We start from the raw sequence: 22064 nt of genomic DNA, 5'->3' as shown, positions 1-22064 counted from the left end.
GAGGAGACTTACATTATTTACAGCATAGCAAGTGCCTCTTCCATCTACTATCAATAAAAAGCAGGGCTACTTCATACACCAGCTTCAACTTTTCATTCCATTTCCCAGCCTAAAAATAAGTTACAGTAATCTCATAAGGTGTCAGAAAGAAAATTAATATCAGAAAGAAAATCTGTCATAATACAGAATAGAAGCAACTAGAGCAATACATTTTCTAGATTTTCTTCCTCTCAAATTCCAAGGCTGGTTATCTGAGCTATCCATGAAGGGGGACAAAAAACAAAAACCCAAAAACCAACAACTAAAATAAAAATCTGATAATCCATGATGACCAGAGAGATGGTGAACAAGATATGAATGAAACATTCACCAGATGCCAAATGGCAGATGTGCCAGACACTTATTTCAAAATAGGACCTTATCCTACTTTATTCGTTTGACACCATCACTTTTATAACTTATCATTTCTATTAGACAGTGTATACCTACCTGCCTTTTACTTTTCATCTCAGGATGTTTAATCAACATTGTTATTTAGAGACAAGACTGGGCTGACCACCTTGCAGTTCATAAGATCTACTAGGTTTTAGTAGAAATGTTTTACAAATTTATACATATATTGCACTGAATTTTGCATGCTAGACAGTTTGAGTTCACGTTCTGTAAGTTTCCTAAAAAGCAGAACTAGCATCAAAGTAGAAAGTGCCCAGCTTTCTGTTCACTTTGTAGTAGGTTTGCATTTTCAAACAAAGTGAATAATCATAAGTGAAAAAATGAATGGAGTCAGCCAGAATTACTTTTGTAAAACAACAAATTATACACAGAATTTGCACTATAAGGACAAAGGAAAAAAAAGGAAAAATAAGGGGGGGAGGAATGTCAGGCTCTCCTTATTTTGGAAAAAGAGCAGTACAGCATAAGTCTTCTTAGAATTCATTTCCATGAGATTTTAAGGCAACTACTATGCTTATCTTTATGAAATGCATCTTATTGCAAGAGAACAAATAGAGAGACTTGACTTGGAAACACTGGGAAACCACAGACAGAGCAAACAGGCAAAATGCAGAGCACAGGTTCTTGCAATTAAAACTATTGTAGGTGTTTCCTATTGTAAGTACCTGTGCTTTCCAATTTTTTACAAGCCTGACAATTTGAAACTTGGACACCATCTACATTTGAATGAGTTCATCTGCCCGGATGAACCAGCACAACTCCGATAAAGCAATAGAGCCAAATGACTTTAGGGCCACTGGGGGACTTGTCTCATGCTGTGACAATCAGAAAAAGAGGGGATTTTTTTCCAATTATCTTTGGAGGCTTGACCATGCCACCCTTCTGAATACTTTCTCGGGACTGTTTGGTAATGTGATGTGTTCAGGCAGAGACCGCACCGAATCCCGACGACACCTCCAGCCCCGCACGGGCTTTGGCCAGCGGGGATGGCAGCAGAGGTCTCTCCCAGCCTCCCTGACAGCAGCCAGCAGGGCCCAGAGCAGTGTTTGCCCACAGGCTTTGCAGGTGCCAGTGGAGGAGAACAGAGAGGCGAGGGCTGACAGCTTCTGTCAGGCTCCCTCTCTGCTCCGTGGGCAGTGGCCATGAGGCATTTCATGCCCCGTGTGGCATGGCAGGGTCACACTGTGGCATGGTAGAGCAGCTGCAGGAGGCAGAGGTGAGAGAAGAGGGAAAGAGCAAGCTGCTTTTGTGCAGCACAGCCACTCTAGCCACCCAAGCCTGAAGCATGAGAAGCTGGCATTCCCGTTTCCAGTTCCCCTCCCATGCAGTCAAGCAGGAGCCACCATCTCCAGTGTAACCTCCTGCAGCTGCAGCTCCTGAGGCTCAAGGAGGCAGCCATCTGACCATAAGCTGATCTCGTCTGGAGCATCAGCCACAGAATTTGGATATTGCCCCCTGAGTAAATCAAGCAGGTTTCTTCCCTTTTTCATGTGGGTTTTCCAGCTTCTCAGTCAGGCTTTATTTAACTTACACAGAGAAAAGTGCCGTGTTTTTCCTTTTTGGCAAAGTATACATCATCTGAAACTTTTAAATGCAGTCACATACATTAATCACTCTAAAGCAGATGCAGGTCTTAGAAACCTTCAGTATAACTCCTAAAATTAGAAGTTATATGCAGGTGAAGACAGGCTTTTCTCCCACAAAGCCATCCATCCAGTTGATGGGCAGCACTACCAGCTCTCCTCAGAAGTCCCAGGCCTTTCAGCCTGCTTATATTTCATTTCTTATGTATTGGGTTACATCATTTTAAGCTTCAATCACTCATGTCAATTCTTATTCAGGAGTTGAACAGCCCTTTTAACGAAAGGAAGGTTTGCAGTCCGGGACACACACACACACTGAATATTTAACAATCAGAATCAACATGAGCAAAACCACGAAAACAGTTGAGGAAGCACTGCAATCTCCTCACTCTGTGTTCAGAGCAGGAGTTAATGGGAAAGCAGCTAGAAATGCTCCCTGAGCACCACAGCTATGAGCCAGCGTGCAAGGCAGCGGAATGCCAATGGCATCAGGCAGGTGGTGCTGCAGGAGTTCCACCTGGGAAACGCTGCTCAGATCACAGGAGGTCAAGCTTTCACTAGGCAGCCACATCTTTGGTCTGTGTGCCTCCCAGCCCTCAGAGACTCAACTTCTAAGACCCAAGTCTACACAGCCCGAGTCATGTTTACTGCATGACACCTTGCCTCAGGCCTGTTTATCTCTGTTTTCCTTTCTTGCCCAAGGAATCGGACTGAATGTTTCCTCTGTAATGGGACTTTTGAGAGTTTGCTTTCAAACAACTAATAAAATTCAGAACAAGCCTTCCTGCTTTGTTTCTTTGGTACGGCATTCCCACTTCAGCTGCTGCCAAAGCAACCCTCCCAAGGCAGGCAAGAGTTTCTTCCCAACCATATTCCTCCCATACAATCATTAAGCATTACTCCCAAGTCTGTTCTTGCAGCAGACTTTCTTTTTGCTGACCACAAGGTAGCTGTACACAGATTTTCAGCCAAGACCCCTTGCTTATAATTTTTTTTCTCTATTGAAGGAGTCCAAATTCAGAGAGGTTATTCCATACCTACCATGTTATAATACACGCAGCACACTACAAATATTCTGCTAAAACTTAAGCAATATTAACGTATATAATTACAGAACCCTCACATTACCATGTTGTAGAATTAGCAAACAATGTGTAATCCCAGGATTTTTTTTTTGTCTTGTCCTTTTTACCCACTAGGTGTTACAATTAATTATAGCAGTGGTTTTTGTTTTGCAAGTATTATTACAGTTAATGATGATTAGTGCAGATAATTTTGTTAGGTCCCGTTTTCTAGCTTAGGGGTATCTCTTTCATTCTAAAGTGTTGATTGTTTCTTATCTAACTTTGAAAATGAGATTAGATAAATTTAAAATTATGTTTCGTGTATTGTCAAACTATGTAGATTTATATGGTAATTTAAAATCTGATAAGCTATGAGTGGCATAAGATCGTGTAATAAAGCAATCACAGCAGTTGACACTTCAGAGAGAATTAAATTGAGTCTTGCTTTAAAAGAGAGAGACAAAAAAAATATGTACCACTACATGCTGGGAACCAAAACGCTGGGGGAAACATTTAGGGCTAGAGAATCATTACTTAACTTACAAGCAGTGCCCTCATTTTCTCTGCATGAGTGGACAGGTGCATCCATTATGTGTTATTTCAGGAGGAAGAATAAAGGAAATAAATGGCCAAATACCAGGAGCTGCCTAGAATGACACTGACTCGCTGAAGATTTCTGTGATGGGACTTGGATTACAGGCTTCTCCTAATGCAGTTCTCTTTATGTGCTTTTGTAGAGGCATAGATGGAAGAGTAATAAGGCAGGAGTGCCCCCAATCCAGTAGATGCAGCTTCTTCTAGAGGAAATTCAAATTCTCCTCACAGGTAGGGCAAAGCACAAAATAACCCTTTTGCCTTCAAATTTAAAAGCAGCTTCTAAACCAACATCGGAAATTGAATTATGCATAAGAACTCTGCACAGAGATACCCTCTTCAGCATATATGAAAGGGAAACAAGAAGTGAAACGAGTGCTTTTAGGAAAGGATGATGCCCCTGGGTACTGTTAGGAGGCACATAATTTTGCAGGATGGGAAGGTGCACATTGATTTTCTTCTTACAAGAAGTCACCCTCGTATATATTCTTAGGATGTTCACTCAGGGCTGTCGTGCTGGAGCTGAAAAGTAGTAGGACAGAAGAGGCTAAAAGTACAGTCCAGAGCGTGCTAGGAGGAATGTCTGTTTGAACCTTCAGCTGCTCTACATGGGAAGCATGATCTTGGAGCCTGCAAAGGCTTTGGTGGCCCTAAATAGGCCTGGGCAGTGCAGTGACACCACGCCATCATCACCCTCAGGCACCCACCCAGGCATCTTCCTCTCCCAGGGAAGGATAGAGATCCCTCTCCTCCCTAACTCAGAGCTTCAGAGGAAGCTGGCTCCAATGAACAAGCCATCATGAATTACCCTATAGCCAAAGCGTGTCATGAGGAAAGCAGACTGGTGACTGGAGAAGACTACAGTCACAACGCATGACCTACCCAGAAAACATATTAGGGGGACTTTGAAAGTCTGCATTGTGATGGTGGAGGAAGGGATGGGCTGTGCCTTGTATAAATGATCCCATTTTTAGCAAGGTGAAAAAGAAATGCAGGTACATATGTCAAGCCACTGTGCATTTAAGAGCAGCTGAGTCTCAGTCTGAAAAGCAGAGCTGTGATCTAGTTGTTTTAGCTATGCAATCCATATTTTATGACCAAATTGTGATCAAACACTATTATAACCATTGTTCTTGCAGATTTTACATCTGAATAGTAGACACTGCTGTATCATCAGACAGCTGAGCCACAGCACAAGACACATCCCTTTGCTGGCTGTACAGCATGATTAGCTATCTGAAATAAAGAGGATGCAAGCCCTGGATCAAAGTAGGTGGTGGAGATCCTTTACTCTGGAACACAGTCATCCTTAGTTAGCAAGACTCAAGAAATTAGATTCACCTTCAGTTTCAGAAGAAAATTTTAAGGCATTTCCCACTCTCCTTTTCACTCCTGAAGTCTTGTGTGTGTCTTGAATAATTTGAAAAAGGGGCCTGGAAAGTGTTGCTGAACTATGGAGAAATCCATGTGCTCTTCATTTGCTTTAGCTCAAACAAAAATTAATCTAGTATCACATGTCGAGATAAATTTAAAAAAAAAAAAAAAAATCAACAAAAACCCCACAAACTTTTCCATGCCTGAAAGAGTTTAAATGATGCTGTGCTGCTCTCCTCAGCTAACTGGAGTTTTGAGGCACGAACGCCTCTTCCTAACAGCAAGTGCCAACACAATGTTTTATCAGAGCAAACACTACCTCTAACACCTCAGATCTGCCAGTGAGAGAAACAATTTCATTCTTGCCTTCTCCTGCACACTGCCTCCCCTTGTGCTGGGCTGCTAGCACCACTGTACTTCTGCTCCCCTAAGTAATATCCTTGCCTTATTCTTCTTTCTTCCTCTGGCCATCTCTTGCTCTACCCTCCACATGCACCATCTGCCTCCAGGCAGCCCCAACGCTCATTGTGGTGAACAGCCTCCCACCCTCCCTCTAAAAACCATCCTGGTAACACAAGGGCACTGCATTCAGGCAAGACTGGCCACCAGACACCTGCCTCCTACCTTAGCCTCTTCCCAGAAAACAAAATAAAGAGCGAGCAAATAAAAACAATATCCTCCCTCATAGTCCCAAATAGGTTGTGAGCACCTGAAAGATAAAAGACTTCTAGCAGAAAACCCAGAATAAAGAAGTAAATGCTACCCAGAAAGAGATAAGCCTCAACTCTTAAATCACTTAATGCTTTCCCTGAAGTCACGGATCTACCTTGGGCCAGGAAAGTCAAATCTAGTCTGCTCTGAGGGATGAAGGCAACGAGGGGCACTACAGGCAGGACTCAACTTCCTATCGTGCCCTTTCATCTTCAGCAATCCTTGTTTCTCATCTGACACGTCTGTGCTATAGACTGCAGTGACTTTAATACCACAGATTCATGCAGGATTTTTCTATGTCAAACCCACAGCAACGAGCAGTTCTAACCATTTCTGGGAAATCTTTTTCTATCCCACTCCACCCCCACCAAACTCTCTTAACAGTATCAGTTAAATAAAGCTGCATAAATCCAGTATAAATAATATGTTTTGCTCTAATTCAGACTTGTAACTCTTTAGCATTATTGTGCTTCCATACTACTCTAATTCAGCCAAGCAACAAGCAGTATCTGTTAATAAAATGGCTTTTTTTGTGAGGTGCTTAGAGATTATCTCTGCATAACCAAGAGCAAAAACAGTTGCATCCCTTGTTTTGGCAAACAAACAGCTAGGTAAGATCCTTAGCCTAACCAAGCAACATACACTAACACCACATGCTCAAGAATATTCATAATCATGCAAATATCTTTGGCCCATTGACTGAGTTTCCGCAAGTGAACAATTAGTTTCTCCTCTATAAATTTTAATAAGCATAGGGCAAACCATCTATGCTGTAGCTGTTAGCTTTCTCCTCATCTCGTTGTTACAGAAAAATCCATTTGGCATTTCTCAGCTTTCTCTGAATATCTCCAGAATAAAATTGTTCTCGGTATTCAGCCGCTTCCTTTCTAATACGTTGTGACAAACAAAAGCGTGCATTCATTGCTCCTCAGATTTCTCCACAGGACTCGAGAACAGAAAGTTTTGTTTGGCAGTTGTCAGACTTGAGGATATTTTTCATGAGCAAATCACTCACCATTCATCAGCTTTATGTGGATCTACCAAAAAAAAAGGAAGTGCTTGCTCCACTTTTCATCAACACACAGATGCAACCTCATTATAGGTCCAAGGATGAGCAACTCTAGATGCATGAACTCATAACCAATTAGCATTATGGGGAGATCTTCTGTACTTTGAAAACACAGTTTGTGCAGGTAGCTAGGGAAACCTTCCCCATGGTTATTAATTAGAGTGGGTAATTAAGACGATTAATCTTACTGATTTTTTTTCCTTCTAATTCACAGCGATTTACTTGGGAATAAACAACTATGATCTTTTGGACAGTTCTTCTATTAGCCTTGAAGATGTTGTTGTTTTCCAGAGAACAGTCCAGCGTGGAAAGTGCTTTCTCTATGGCTGGTACAAACCACAAGTAGCAGAGCCCAATTCAAGCATCTGTATCAAAGACAACTGAAGTAATTTAAATTTCACCTGCCACAGGTCAATGGAAACCTCTTCACTGCCCTCACGTACACATTTGTCTGCTCAGCTGATCCCAGGCTAGAGAAAAGTGACAGGAAACAAGGCAGAAAGAGGAATTCCCTAATTTTGTCAGGGTAGGGAGTGATCTGATGCATGAGTACACTGTGCTATGCCTTTAGGTCAGCAACTACTGCACTGGCACAGGGGTTCCTGGTATTATGACAGTGACTGCCACAGAGCCCTGCTGCCAGTTTTCCAAGAGGCCTACCACTGGCTTGTTTTATATATCTAAAGGAATATTGCAACACCCAAAGGCAAAATTCCTTTTGCCATCTGCATTTAGCAAAACTTTTGCCTCTGATTTGTGATTTTTTTTTTCTATACAAGCCTTGTTCTCCTGTAATGCTTAGCACCTTTCAAAAGCACACAAACCATTATCTGTCACAGCCAGCTGTTTCCTTCCCACACCTTCCCAAGAGAGCCCTGAACAGGGATTTTATTAGCTGGCTCAAAATGCAATAGGCCAGGTGTGGAGAGTATATGACAGCAGACAGTCACTAATGTAGAGAAATAAACAAACAAAAATTCTGTGATATTGCAGACTTCTGAACTGAACTTTATTGCTGCTACTGTGCAGGCAAGAGGGGTGGCACAGAGTGACACATAACTGTGTGACACATAACACCATTCACTAAGAAAGGACCAGGAAACAAATTTGGGCACTGGACTCTGGAATCCCAAGTTCAAGGACCACTTAAGCACAGATTTGGCCAATCTGCTCGTGCTGTCTGGACATGACTGGTGGATACCACAGAGCCTTGGGGTGAAGGACTAGTCCCTCTTATTCAGAGCTGCAGATGTAGCATGTACACTCACACAGCCTCAGGGTGGATGGTGATTACTCCCCTGTAGATATGCTTGGTGCTTTACAGACACATATTAAACCCGAGCTCCATCTCTAGGGGGTTGTACTCTGAAAACCATTTTAAGTTTTGAAACACAATCCAAATGGCCCTGTGGCTATTTAATTTTCCTTTCAAGCTGGTGTGAATTTACACCTAGGCTTCTTCTTAAAAGGCCATTTTTGACCCAATGGCCCATGATGACTTCTTCAAATCAAGCTACAGTCTATCAGTCAACTTCTGTTTAGTTCACAGATCATCGATGTAATGGAATTTAACAGCTGCTCGGGAGCAATTATAGCCTTTCGTGTCAATCTGGTTGTCAAGGGTGTCAAATGAATTTCATAAATCTTCAATAATAATTTTAATTGATATTTACTGACCACACACAAGTAGTAAGCCTTTCTGCCCTAGCTTTTTCTCCGAAGGGTAAAGCCAAAATACCTTATAACCTGGGAATTAGAGCTACCAGAACAAATCGGTCAACACAGTAAACATCAGACATATTTTTAAGCTGTAGGAGCTTAACAGCACATTTACTCAATAAATCCCCACTCTTCATTTCACTCTTATAAAATAAAAGTAGCTAAAGAACAAAAAGAAGCTAAAAAGGGAATATATTTTATTAAGGCTTCACACTTGGTTTGCTATAGGTGTTTTTTGCCCCTAAAACACAATCCTCAAAATGTCATGAATGTAGGAAGTCTCAAGAAAAAAAGTGGGGTTATATAGAGAAATAATCTTTATAAGGCAGAAAGAAAGAGTTTGAGGTCAAATATATCTTTCAAAGCATGAAGTATAACCACAGACAAAGTAATTAGTGGGAAGGAAAAAGTCCTTATGAACCAACTGAAAATTAAAAAAATAAAAAATGTGAAAGATCTCAAATTGCAGCCCTGAAATTTAACCTTGAGAAGTCATCTGAACTTGCAGACCTCTACAGTATATAAAGACCATACTTTTTAAACTTTCCTAGCTCTAATTTTGCACGTGAATTCAAATGTGCACAAGAGCAACCACTCCTCTGGAGGATGCCCTTGCCAAGCAGATGAGCAACTGCCTCTGTCCCAAATGCATTAAACGTTCACATAAGAAAGGGTTCCAGGCCTTCCATCCAAAAAAAACCCAAAAAACAAAACAGAAAAATCCTGCTGCTTCCCTAAAAAGTGCACTAATCTTTAGGCTCTCAGCTAGGAGTTTACTGAACTTAAACCACTTATAGTTTATTTACAAATAAACAGTATTGTGTCCTGTAAGTTCAGGGATGAACCTCCATACGTGTGCATGCAAGGGTAAGCCCAGCTGGGCTCTGTAGAGGAGAGAAAGATGACAATTTGTACCCCTCAATATTTCCTCGGAAGTGTTCTATGTGTCCCAGAATACACATCAAATACATAGCAAACAGCTGCTGTTCAGAAGCCCAAGTTCTTTCACTTCCAGGAAACACTTTCCCAGAGTGACAGGGTTTTCTTTTTTTTTTTTCTTCCCCCCCCTCCCTCCTGTCCCAGTAGATTCTGGAGATTCTCGAAAAGAAATTAGAAAGGAAGACTTGCTACTATAAAGCAGCATTCATGTAAAGGATAAGCACCCATGACAATACATGCTAAATTACTAGATAATAGGAAGTGATACTACCCACCTCCTCCACACCTCTTCCAGCAGATGACTGCTAAAGAGCAGTCTTAGTCAAGAGCTGTGAACTAAAGGTTTTAGGCAGTGAGACTTGGTGGTTTGCACACAAATCACCACTCCTGTGTCACAGAAGGGCTGCTGGCATCTTCTGAGGCTTCCATTTGCCAGTACAAGGCAGCTGCATGTCCAGCATGCCGATTTTAAGTGGCTATAAAATGCACAGCTGGTTCTGTGCACCCTACTCAAAAGAAGGCAACCCTGCCTGTGCACCTGTCCTGGCACCCCCTGCATAGCTCTACATTATAAATTCAGAGTTGAGGAGAGAAAATGTTTAATTCTCAGGTATATCAGTTACTTATTAGGTTTAGCTCTCATTTTCCTCGTGAGTAAAAAGAAATACTGGAAATCCAAGCCATTGCTGGGAGACAGCATCCCTTACAGAGACAGTGGAGAGTACTTAGGTATCAAGGCAAATTTATTAGGAGGAAACTGCAAACACAGCCAGCATTGGAGAGGAGAACTTAATCTCAATAGAATGAAATGAATTCAAGTCAAAAGAAGAGAAAGGAAAGGGGGAAATTTACTCCTTAGAAAGGTGACATACAGGGAGGCGTTATATACAGATTTATACAAACAAATAACTGATAACATTTGAACAAAAATAAATTCTTAAAGCCAATTTTTTTTCTGGTTTTGAGGTCAGAATAGACTTTCCCTCATATTCAGGGGCAAAACTAGGACGCTGCATCTAAAGCTGTTTAGGACTAGGAAGGAACAACAATCCCCTTCAAAGCAGATCACTCAAAAGTAAAAAAATATTAGCTACTAAAAAAAATTGTGCGTTTCTATAAAAAGTTTTCAAAGTGTTTGTTCAAGTAGTTTGATTGCCACAGATGCATTATAAAATTAGTGATCTAGATTAATTGTCCTGTTCCCTTTCAAAGGTGAGAAAAAGTAGGAAGTTTTACACAGAAACTTTTCTTTAGCTGTGCTGGTGCATTACTCAATCTAGGAGGCAAGAGGACACTCCTGCTTAAAAACTTTTGACTCCTTATTCCTGTGTAAAATTTCACCCATATCTAAAACATCTAGGTTCAAAAACAGAGATCTTCTGAAATGTAGAAATGAACGAAGTAGACTGATCTTTTTAGTATCAAATCATAAGGAGAAATTAGTAAGAAGCAACAGCTGAAGACCAAGTAAAAACTCAGCATTTGCATATCTGTGCACGGGTGGATTGAAGCACTGTGTATCAGCTTGCAGATAAATCAGAAGGACACATTAGAAGAAATTACTAAGAAAGCTGCAAAGTGCTTTTTGCTTTCAACTCTGTGAGATTTGAGTCTTCAAACCAAGCTGGGCTCCCACGTTTTGGCTTGGTAGCATTTTGAGAGGTGAACTTTTGTATCCCCACAGAATTAACAGGATCCTCTCATTGTCCTGTGTTTACATGCTATTTTCCTGAAAGGAGTGACTGCCTGGGAGGAATCCAGGATTCCTGTGCCAGCCAGGAGCCACTGTACTCGTCAGGCAGGAAGCAGCCTTGATTAAGTTATTTGTATTCCTTCGAGGTTTACTACTGCCTGGGCTCGCTCTGCAGTCCTCTAACCCTGACCAGGAACAGCTGAACAAATGAAAATTGTTCTGGCTCCTATATGCCATTAAGATATAATGTCTGGCTTATGAGCACAGAACACCAGCACACATTTAACCTGTGAAACCAAAGCTTTGCTGCTCTTTTCATTACACCAGTCTACCAGAAAGAGCCAGAAGAGTGGGTTTACAGGGACAGATGTGATGCACAGACAGAAATCCTCAACAGGACACCGAGTCCTAAACTCCTGCAGTTTACCTGTGCCTCTTCTCTTTCAACTTGGCTTTCAGAGATGTCTCCCAGCTGAAAACATTTCATCAGGGTTTTATATAGCACGAATCTGGACCCAAATGTATAAAATTTGGACTAGAGGAGACAGTGCTTCAGAAAAAAAACAAACAAGTGGCTCACTAAACAAACAGAGAGAGGGCTGGGCTATAAAGATACAATGAGACAAAGTGTCCACACAACCACCTAGGGCTGCTCGAAGCTTCTAAAGCTGACTTTCCACAATCTCATTCTTCTCTTAAGGATTCCCTGTCCAACTTAACCAGGTTAAAAATACTTCAAGCTCACCCTATTTCTGTTCTCTGCATCGTTGCTGATAACAGGGTCAACTGAGGAGTGGAGGTTTTAAATAAAGAAGGAAGCAAAGAACTGCTCAGTGTTCCTATACAAAAATGTAACACAACTGTAGTTTTCTCTCTGTCTTATTACTCAATTTACAGGTCTGCTCTGAGAGAGTTTAAGTTAAATCAGTAAAACAAGCAAATATGGTAATGGGATGAAGCAGGTGAGAAAAAGCATGGCACTTTTATGAAGTCCTCTGTTTAACTAGCTTGAAAATACAAATCTAAAGTGATTTTCAAAATGCCTTGACTTTTTTTCCTTATTAATTTCCTTTTTAAACAGGGAAAATAATGAATATTATTCAAACTCCAAATATATTCAGTAGCTAATTCCGTAACCCATTAAAGGAAACTCTGAGGCAGAGAGTAGGATTTAGAAACTGCTAACCATCAAAACCACATTGTTAGGTTTCCCTGCAATACTTTCCAAAAGAATTTTCACATATATCATTAGGCTCATTATTGCTTAAATATTACAGATATTAGCATCATCATAATACCACCATTCATACATATTCCTTTTTTTCTGTCTATTCCTTTTCTAAACTTGCTATCCTCTTCAAAGCACAGTTCTTATACTTAAAAAACACCCTTCTCTCTTGTCAGCAAAGAACTCTCATTCTCTTCAAATCCCTCCATATAACCTACATTTCACTTAGATTGACAGCAGTGCTCTAAATGCTGTCAGTATCACACCCTATCTTACAATTTTACTCTTATCCTCTGTATCATATTCTTCTAAAATCAGATTCTAAATTGCTTGGGGCTTTAAGTTGCCTCTCTACTTTTCTTTATCTTAAATCATTCAAAGGGCCAAGCTTTTCCCACCCTGACTGGTTAATTTGTAGGAGCTATGGGACTGCTTTATGGCAGCTGGAAGTACAGCCAACATTATTCTACCCATGAACCAGGAACCAGCTGAGCACATAATATTGCAGTTCCATGTTTTCCACTTCAACGGACCGTATCACTGGCATAGGACTGGTTACATGGCATCTAGAATGTAGATCAAGGTCAGCTGGTGTTGCTCATTTTCAGAGAGCTGCCTCGACAGACTTGTGACTCTGTTTTAATTTATTTCGATTTTCATAAGGTAACATTTAAAAATATCTGGTGACTTATAATTATGAATCTCACATGTATTATAACGTCCTTAAAATTATACAACAGCTGAAAAATACAAATTATTATCATGAAATCCCAACAGCAAAGGATCTAATCGAGGCAAGTGAACTGTGACTGTGAAAAACAAGATGCTTTCTGATAAATGGGGGGTACATACTGACTTTACAACACCAGAATATGGCAAGGACTACACATTCAACACTCTAAATATAAAATGGATGTCTTCAGAAAAAAAAGAAAAAAATCAATCTTGACATTGAATGTGATAAAATGTTAAGCCTTTAATAAAGGAAGAAAAGCCTTTCTTTGGTGATAATGATATGGATTTAATGGAACTTCTCCCTGTCAAAATATTAAACCCAACTCACCCCAGGAGTCCTGACTATCTAAAACATACATCTTTCTCTACTCCTTTTGAAGTATCAGTATATACCAGTAAGCTTTTTAATTGACATTTTTTTTAAAATATGGAAAGCTTTCATAAACATAAAATGAGCCAATTTAAAACACTGATGGTCTTTGTACTGAGGTGCTGATGAGATAAAAAGCATATCTGAATTACAGAAAGCACAAGATTTTTAGAAAAGGTACCTCTAAGAAAGTATTAAAATAATTTTTGCTTAGTGATTTTCTACTTCAAGCACAGAAAAGCCATTTTACACTGACTTATTGTTTCCGTAAGCCAAGGTATCACAAGAGCCTTGGTCTGATTTTGTAGCAAAATAGCCACAATTCAGCTGAGGCACAGGAGCAGCTTTTGATCACTGCAGTGCTCTGGTCATTACAACATGGAGACATTCAGGCTCGTTGCAAGTGGCAATAGTCACATGGCTCCTAAATTATCCTGGTGGAGGAATGGCAGAAGTCTATAGCACATGAGGGTGGCTTCTTTTTCTTTGTCCTGTTCTTAATGAAGTACCTCCTGCAGGGACTTGCCCTCTCCTCAGAGCTGCTGGGAGTTGGTGTCTCACCCTGGGAGGACCCCAGGCCAGAGAGCCATGAGCATTGCATGACACAGAGGTGGCACAGGTCAAATGGGAACAAAAATCTTGTTTATAGCTGGAATTCACAAGAAAGAATCCATTGTTTGGCATCAAAGGAAAAACGAACATCTAAGTACAAATTAAAAAATAAAGGCCATCATTTCTTTCAATTAAAAGACAGAGCAGAGGTGATTAAAAAAAAAGACAACCAACAATATAATGGGGACATGGCACTTGGAGAGCAGCTGGAATGCTGTGCGTGGCAGCAAGGACAGATGCCTCAAAGCAGCTGGGCAGCACAGTGCACCAACAGCCCATTGCCACACAAGCAGAGCATGTACACCCCAATTTCCAGCTCTGTGTTCAGCTCATACTCTGCCTCATTGAAGATTTAAAGCCTCAACCCTCAAGAAGTGCAAGATGTGAATCCCAAATATATCTACAGCCACACTCCAACACAGATCATCTGCCCTGTTGCAGCTCAGCGTGAACAGGTAAACTTCAAGTGCAAGAATACTGGGATATCTTGGAAGCTTGTCCAAAAATACAAACTCACTACCATTTCCTCACAGAATCCAACACCCGTAAAGGATGCTTTATGAAGTGTCTAAAGCACAGATCAATACTTGAAGCTCAATATTACCCTTGGGATTAGCTCACTTTCCTGTACTCATCTGCTCTTTTTAATCGTGTACTCCAAGCAAAGGTTCAGTTCTACAGCATGGAGGCTTCAGGTCCTTGCTGTTTTGGGGAGGTATCAATCTGTAAAGAAATTTTAATGGAAATAAAGCACAGAGGTGAGAAAAAAAACTAATCAAGACACTACATCAGAGATGAAAAGTTACTGATCCTAAAAGAGAAAGTGAGTCCAGAAAGTTTCAGTTAACATTCTCTTTGATCTGTGCATGAATTCTCCATTTAATTTGCTTAAGCTTGAAAAAGGTGGGCAAGGAAGAGAAGGTTTTATGAGAGAAACGGTTTCACAGCAATCCAACTTCATTTGAGACTTCTGAAAAAGCGCTAACTTGTCTTTTATGTCTTTTAGAATTCTTCCCCCCATAGTTTAGTACAAAGTGAAAAAAATATATTTTATATTTATTTGGCCCTTGGAGTGCTTAGATCATCATGTTATAGAGGAGATGTGTCTCAAAAAAGGTGAAAACCTAAAACCTTACAACTGAAAAATTTACACTTAAAATTAGCTCTGTATTTATGATTTTTGAAGCAAACAGATAATGAATGTGAGATGGACTGATATGGAACAATAGTAATGTGGACTACTTGAGAGACACTGAAAATGCTGTATAATAGATCTGCATAGTGCTTAATGCTGTCCAGAGGATTTTCAATGCTGTGTTGAGGCCACACCCTCACAAATAGCCTGCAGGTCAGAGGATTCAGATGTCTGTCCATGAGGGCACTGGAGTGACCACATTTTATTGCTGGCACCCATCCCTGTGCCACACAGCTTTGGGACTGACAGGGGGATTTGAGAATGAGAACAAGGTCTCCCCAGCTTCTCCTGCCCACAGACCCTGGCATCTTTCTCCCTGCTTTACCACTGGTCCTCAGCACCACAAGCCAGGGTGGGTTTTCTGCCCTGGAGACTGAGAAGTCCCCATGGACAGAGTGTTTATGCTTTCTCCTGACCAGTTTCCTTCAACCTGGCTGGCTCCTCAGGTAGGAGAAGCGAGGTGTAACACAGGAATGGGCCACCACATGACTGTGGGGCAGTCCACTGACACCAACCATCCCAACACCGTGTACCAACCACCCCCAGCACACTGAAGCAGCAATAACTAACTCTGCAGCTGGGGTGCTTTGCTCTCTGTTATTAGACATCTTTACAGAGGAAATGACTAACATGATCTTGTCAACTCTTTCTTCAAATATCCCTTTGACAGCCTAATGCCAGCACAAATGCTCCTATGAACATCAGAAAGGTATAATTCGCTCCTCAGAGCCCCTTGATGCCTTTTCCTCCTTCAGCCTTCCCTATAAAGAGTGCATCATGAGGCATATTGTGTGCAGTTTTTTCAGAGGAGCCATTTAAAGCTGGTCCCACGGTCACATTAAAGGTCCCAGGGTACCTCTTGTTAGAAGAGAATAAGGACTTTTTCTGTGCTTTCTTCAGCCAAGCTCTCTTCTCCCAGGGCAGTGTACTAAGTACCTGCCAGCTGTCTTCCATCTAGCAGAGGAAGCTGAATGCCTTTTCTTTTTTTTTGTAATGAAGGCCATTACATATATCTAAGCTATTAATTCAAAGACAAACAGGCACTTCTTTGATGGAAAAATGCTAGTCTGTGAGGTAGAAATGGGTTAATAAATGTGAAAATGAATCTTCTAAGGATAATGTGCCACTGTCAAGTAGCAAAACAGCTGAAGCACAGTTCTGACATATCCTCAGGACACATGATATTCTCATAAAACGTGGGCAGGGGAGAAACATTTGATGTCTGGCCCTACCACTTATATTTTTAGAAGGCTACACAACAATACTCTGACACCCTGAGGTATCTAATGGTTCAACAGTCCTGTACAGCCAGGTTCTGCCTCCTTTCTGAGGCACACAAATCCATAAACCCTCACTGACCTGTAGTGTCAGTATGTTCCTGCCTGCAGCCCTTTTTTTCTGCTGTGTTAGAAAGCCTGACGAGACTGCTTATTGAATTTCTTCCTTTCAACATCAAAGATACTAGCCATGCTCTCCAATTATTTAATAGATTCTGCTACAGTGGAGATCACTGATTCATTTTCACTAGAGATACCCAGTCATTGTAAAGAGCAATTACATATAATAACAGCCTAGCTGTTCTCAAACGGTCTTTTATCAAACACATAGTTCAGTGATTACCAAGATAGGCAATGATCTGCTATTGATAATAAAACTTAATGTCTTTTGTGTTAGTTTTACCAAAATATCAATGGTTTTGCTCTGCAGACCCCGGTGCTCAAAATGCAGTGGCTCTGTTTGGACTGCCTCTTGCTTTAACTGTTATATTTATTTCATGGTCATGCTTTTTAAGCCTTACAGAAAGATGTCTCTGATTCAGCTTTTTGTTGCTTGGCAGTGCTGTCTGGGGGAATGACACAGGGAGATGGGAGATGCTGACTTCTGAGGCCAGCTCTGTCGCTGGGCAGTCTCGAGCAAGATGCTTTGTCTCCATCTTCCCATCTGTAAAATGCTCCTACTTAACTGCACACAGGGGCTGAAGATCAATTTGTTAATGGCTGTGCATTAGCACCATGCACAGCCTTTTGAACATATAATACGTCCTAAAAATACTAACCCTTTTTGCCCTTATTCACAGATTACTTTTCAGACCCACAGATTAAAGTCTTCTTTCTCTAAAACTTTGACTGAAATAAAAACTCGGTGGTGGCTACTTACTGAGTCTCATCTCTCAATGGCTGAGGTGGCAAGTCCTCTACTTGAAGTAAAAACTTATCCTAACCCTTCCTTTTACAACTGTGATAAAACTAAAAGCAAAATTAGAACGGTGAGGTTCACAGCGCTCGCTTGACCTTGAAGCATAAATGGTGAAGAGCAAAATGAGAGCATCCACCTTCTCCAGACTCATTTTGAATTCAACCAGCTGACAAACCAGTAGTGATAAAGATAATCACCATCTTGACCAGATGTTATATCCCCATCGATAGAAGGCAGCAGCATGTGAAAAGTCCCCTGCTCTAGAAAGCTATTATGTCCCACAGGCAGTTTTCATGCACTTCAAAAAAGTCCTTATTTTAGCCAGACAACATGGCCCTCTGTCTTTTGTATCCTGTCCTTTCTCATCTGTAGGGCTACATCAGATACAAGTTTCCCTTGACATGTTTTCTGCTTCTGCCTTAGAAATCAGACTCAGGCCGACCGTGGCCATTTGTCTCCTAGGTAGGATATGAGCACAGGTCCTGCTGGAACAGGAACTGCAGCCATCACAGAGCCTGCCCACAGCACGTGCATGGGCGAATCCTAGAGTCACACACCATAAGGACAGCATGCTTGTGCATGAAATGAACTTAAATAGGGCACTTCAACTGCCTAAAGCATGTATCATTCACTCCATTCCCTGGATCTGGAGACTGCTGGACATCTCTCTTCAGGATTTACCAGGTAGAAGCCTTAAGGAGACAGGTTTACTGGAAGACAAGTACCTACAAGTACACATGTTGACAGAGAGCAAAGAACAAACACTCTCCTGGGAAGAAAGGGTGGGTGGGTGCATTTATTCTGCCACACAAATTCATATCTTGCACTCAGACCAGAGCCCCACACAGTCTGCATGCCAAGTTATCCTCTGGCTTTGGGCTGAAGCAGGTCCAAACTTTCATGAAGCCAGCAAACCTTGGCACAAGACGAGGGGCTGACTCATACTGTTCTGCTTCTAATGTCCAGCAAGGGTATGGGGAATATTCAAGAACAAGACATAGCCCTGCAATTTTAGTACAAAATTCAGTCCCATGCACCGAGGTATGACCATCAGGCAAAATGCCTGTGCTGGGACTCTGCAGGGGGCCATGGCCTCCGGGGGTTCAGGGACCCTGCAGCGCTGCCAGGGGAAGCACTCCTTGCTGTGCTCTCAGCTCTGCCACCCCCAGTTTCGGCAGAGTAAGTGGCCTAGTTTGCCTATTGCTATCGACTGCTCCAGCTCTGCCTTATAATTGGAATTCATAGCCTGCAAAAGCTCGAGCCTGCAGCTAACAGATACAGCAAATTATTCAGCATTAACCAGCATAACCTGCACTGGTTTTCACGGTGCCTGTTTCCCACTCCTCCCCACTCACATACAAGCTCTCTCTGTGGGCACAGAGGAGCACATGTGGAGCGGCCACAGCAGCTGTGAGGGCAGCTGGGGGTGGGAAGGAATTCTGCTTGTCCACATGGTCTCTCTACTTCATATTCTAACACCGCATCCATTCTTTTTCCACGCCAGGCAGCTGTGAGGCTTTGGTAATACACCACCTGAAATCTATTTTCATCTAAGCATTCAAAACATGACTGTAAATGGTTTATTGTTGTCGTACTTTTAGATTACTTTAACTTTTAGGAGCACTGCTTTTCTGCTCTTCATTTTTCCTGGCAATACACAGTGCTTCTCATCCCTGCGAGGTGAAAGATGTATAGACTGCTAGTTGTCAGCGCTTGCAAGTAGCCATTTAAAAGCAGATATTTTTTGTCAGCATTTTTATTTGTGAAGCTTCTATGACAGATTTGGAAATTGAAGCCCTTGATTTATCTCCAGGCTGAAAACTAGACAGAGGCAAGGACACCATGAGCCTTAGGAATGAAATTACAAACATGTCATTACCTCCTTTAATCTGCCCTTGTTTCTGTGAAATTGCTCCAGACAACCCCAAAAATCCATGTGCTTTTACAACAAAAAAAATCCTCATTTCAAGCTATTTTCCACCCATATTATTTGAGGCCACTCACTGTTTCCTTGTATAAAAACAAAGGCTAGTAAATATACTGCTTTTCAACGTGTGTAGGGAGTGAGCCAAGAGACCCAACCAAACTACAAAACAGTCATGTCTAAAATCCACCCTAGTGTTTTTTATTTCCCTTTTTTTTTTTGTATTAAATCTTGTTTGGCTCACAGGAGAAAACAGTTTGATAGTGAGTCACATTTGGCATAACATAACATCACATCTGGCACATTGAAACCGTGACTGACAGACTCTGATCAAGATTCGTGTGGTGGGAGTAGCAGGGGTTATTGCAAAGCAGAAGTGAGAGGCATCAGAGGAACTAGAGTGAGAAAGTGGCAAAAAGCCCAACTCCCATTTGCCTGCTCAAGCATTTCTATTAGCTCTTATTTTTCCACTGTAATCCGGTCCTACTCAGAAATTAAGAGAATGACTACACATATTAGTTTGTGTTGTTACCCACGTGACAACATCCGTGGGTGACTGAAAAGGCTCTAACTGATGAGAAAGGCTTGAGCTGGGGTGCAATTGGTAGTGTAAAGTATAGCCCCTCTCCTGAGCCAGTCCCTAAGCTGATGCTGACACTAATGGCAACTCCCAAGTGAGCAGCGCCAAGTGGAAAATTACAGTTGCCTCAGCTGGGTGTATAAAACTCCCTTCTCAGCAGGCTGGTGTATGCAAGAAGTACTCCAGTCATCCTTAACCTATTCACTGCTGAGACAGTCATCCAGAGCCTTGTGTTTTGTACATCTTGCTAAGGTGGAGGACAATTGACAGGTCTCATTTTGTCTCAAAAATCAGACAGAAAACAGCAGCAACCACGCCTTCGTATTTTATATAGGTCTAAGTGGGTAAAGAAGTGACCTGCTGCAGAAAAGATCCCATTTGGCTTCAGATCTGGGGGAAGGCCACTTTCCCTGGGGTATTTCAAGCCTACATCTTCCAATCTCTGAGCTGCTATCACACAACTGAAAGAAAAGTTGCACTGGGAAGGAGGAGGAGGAGAAATGTGTTCTTCCCCTGCTTGGTCAGGTGGTTTGACTTTGCAGAAGAATGGGTTAGGTCCCTGGCTGTTAGCCTCAAGAATTATTCTCGTCATCACTGACCCAGTAAAGTTGTGATCTTATTCTTCCGAGAGCTGGCAGTGGTGACAAACAAACCCTCAAGCAAACGTGGGTGTCTCTGCAGCCACATCACTTCACAGAGAGCACTCATGCCAGAACCAAAAACACTGACACCAGGGATCCCACAACCCCACTACCCTTCCTAGTAGATCTGCTGTTTGACCTAGTTTCTGGAAAAGGTTCAGGTAGGAGGTTCCAGTACTGAGCCCAAATGAATACCTCATTCATTATATGCTCAGCTAATTTGACAAAGCTCCAGAGAAGGGTGCAAATTCAGGCACATCCCTTTTGTAAGCATCTCTTGCCATCCAACACTACGCATTGTCTTTAAATGCACCTGTTTTCAGGGGGCTAAAGCTGCAAAGCCACATCCTAGGCACTCAGATCCACCCACACAGACTTAATGCAGAGCTCTGCACTCTGCTCTGGCAGGTAGGCACCAAAGGTTAGATATCAAAGCACAAGGCTGATCCTTAAACCCCTTTACCAATCCACGTCTTTGTGCTCAGATTCCTCTACGTGACACGAAATCACTACCCACCCTTTATCACAGGCATCTTGTGAGAATAAAAGCAGTAATCTCCAAGAAAATTTGGCTGCTGTTCTGAACAAGGTTATTTACACTCACTGCCATGCTGCTGAGCCGCTGTAGTCTGTCTTCAGAAGTGAGAGCTGGAAGCTGTAGTGAGCAGCATTTAAGCAGGAGCGGGCTGTGGGCAGAGGTAAGAAATAAACAGTCTAATCTCTTCTCTCCTCCCACACCTGCTCTCCCATATCTTTTAAAGAGTCAGTGAAATGGCAACAGCTGAGGCCAATGATAGCCAGGTGTCAGCAGCACCAGGGCAAAAAAACCACAGCCCTGTGTGTCCTGATCGGAGGAGCCAGCCAGCCCAACAAGCAAGTGATGGGCAAAGCCTGCGTGGAGAGAAAGGAGAACTGGGCCTTACCACAGAAGAGAAATGGTGTCCCCCCCGGCCCTCCCCACTCATTTAAAGACTAACACTGTCATCAGTAGATCAAGCTTCTTTTGGGAACTCAAATCTGTACTGGGATCAAGAGGGGAAAAAAAGTAAATTGTTAATCATCAAGGATTAACAAAAGTCATGTTGTCATTAGCCAGTGGGCCACCTTAAGGCTGATTTCTATTGTTAGGTATTTAGGCCACAAATTGTCTTTCCACAAAAGTTCTGTCATTGTGGTTTCTTTGTGATGAATGTATAAATTTGCTTCATAACTTGATCATAGCGATGCAGACTTCTAGCTGTAAATTACTGTTTAAATCTTTCTTTCACTTATGACATAAATAGTCTTTATTGCATGATATGCGTAGTGTTGCCTACCGGTCATGCAGTGGCATTTTCTTATGGGCATGTAATTTCACCAGTTATATGGCATTTCACATTATTTG

The 22064-nt window shown here is 41.8% G+C and overlaps 1 long non-coding RNA gene across 1 annotated transcript in view; it reads right to left on the bottom strand.

Moving 5' to 3' along the window:
• LOC127467522 (uncharacterized) overlaps positions 1 to 21476 on the bottom strand; it is a 146081-nt gene extending 124605 nt beyond the window's left edge. Inside the window, exon 1 of the long non-coding RNA XR_007903153.1 lies at positions 21285 to 21476. This is a non-coding gene — a long non-coding RNA (uncharacterized LOC127467522). The remainder of the gene's footprint in view (positions 1 to 21284) is intronic.
• Positions 21477 to 22064: the final 588 nt, after the last annotated feature.

Source organism: Manacus candei, unplaced genomic scaffold, assembly GCF_025592945.1.
Source record: "Manacus candei isolate 608988 ecotype Guabito, Panama unplaced genomic scaffold, ASM2559294v1 h1tg000014l, whole genome shotgun sequence".
NCBI classification, from domain to species: Eukaryota; Metazoa; Chordata; class Aves; order Passeriformes; family Pipridae; genus Manacus; species Manacus candei.
This window is presented reverse-complemented; position numbering and strand designations above follow the sequence as displayed.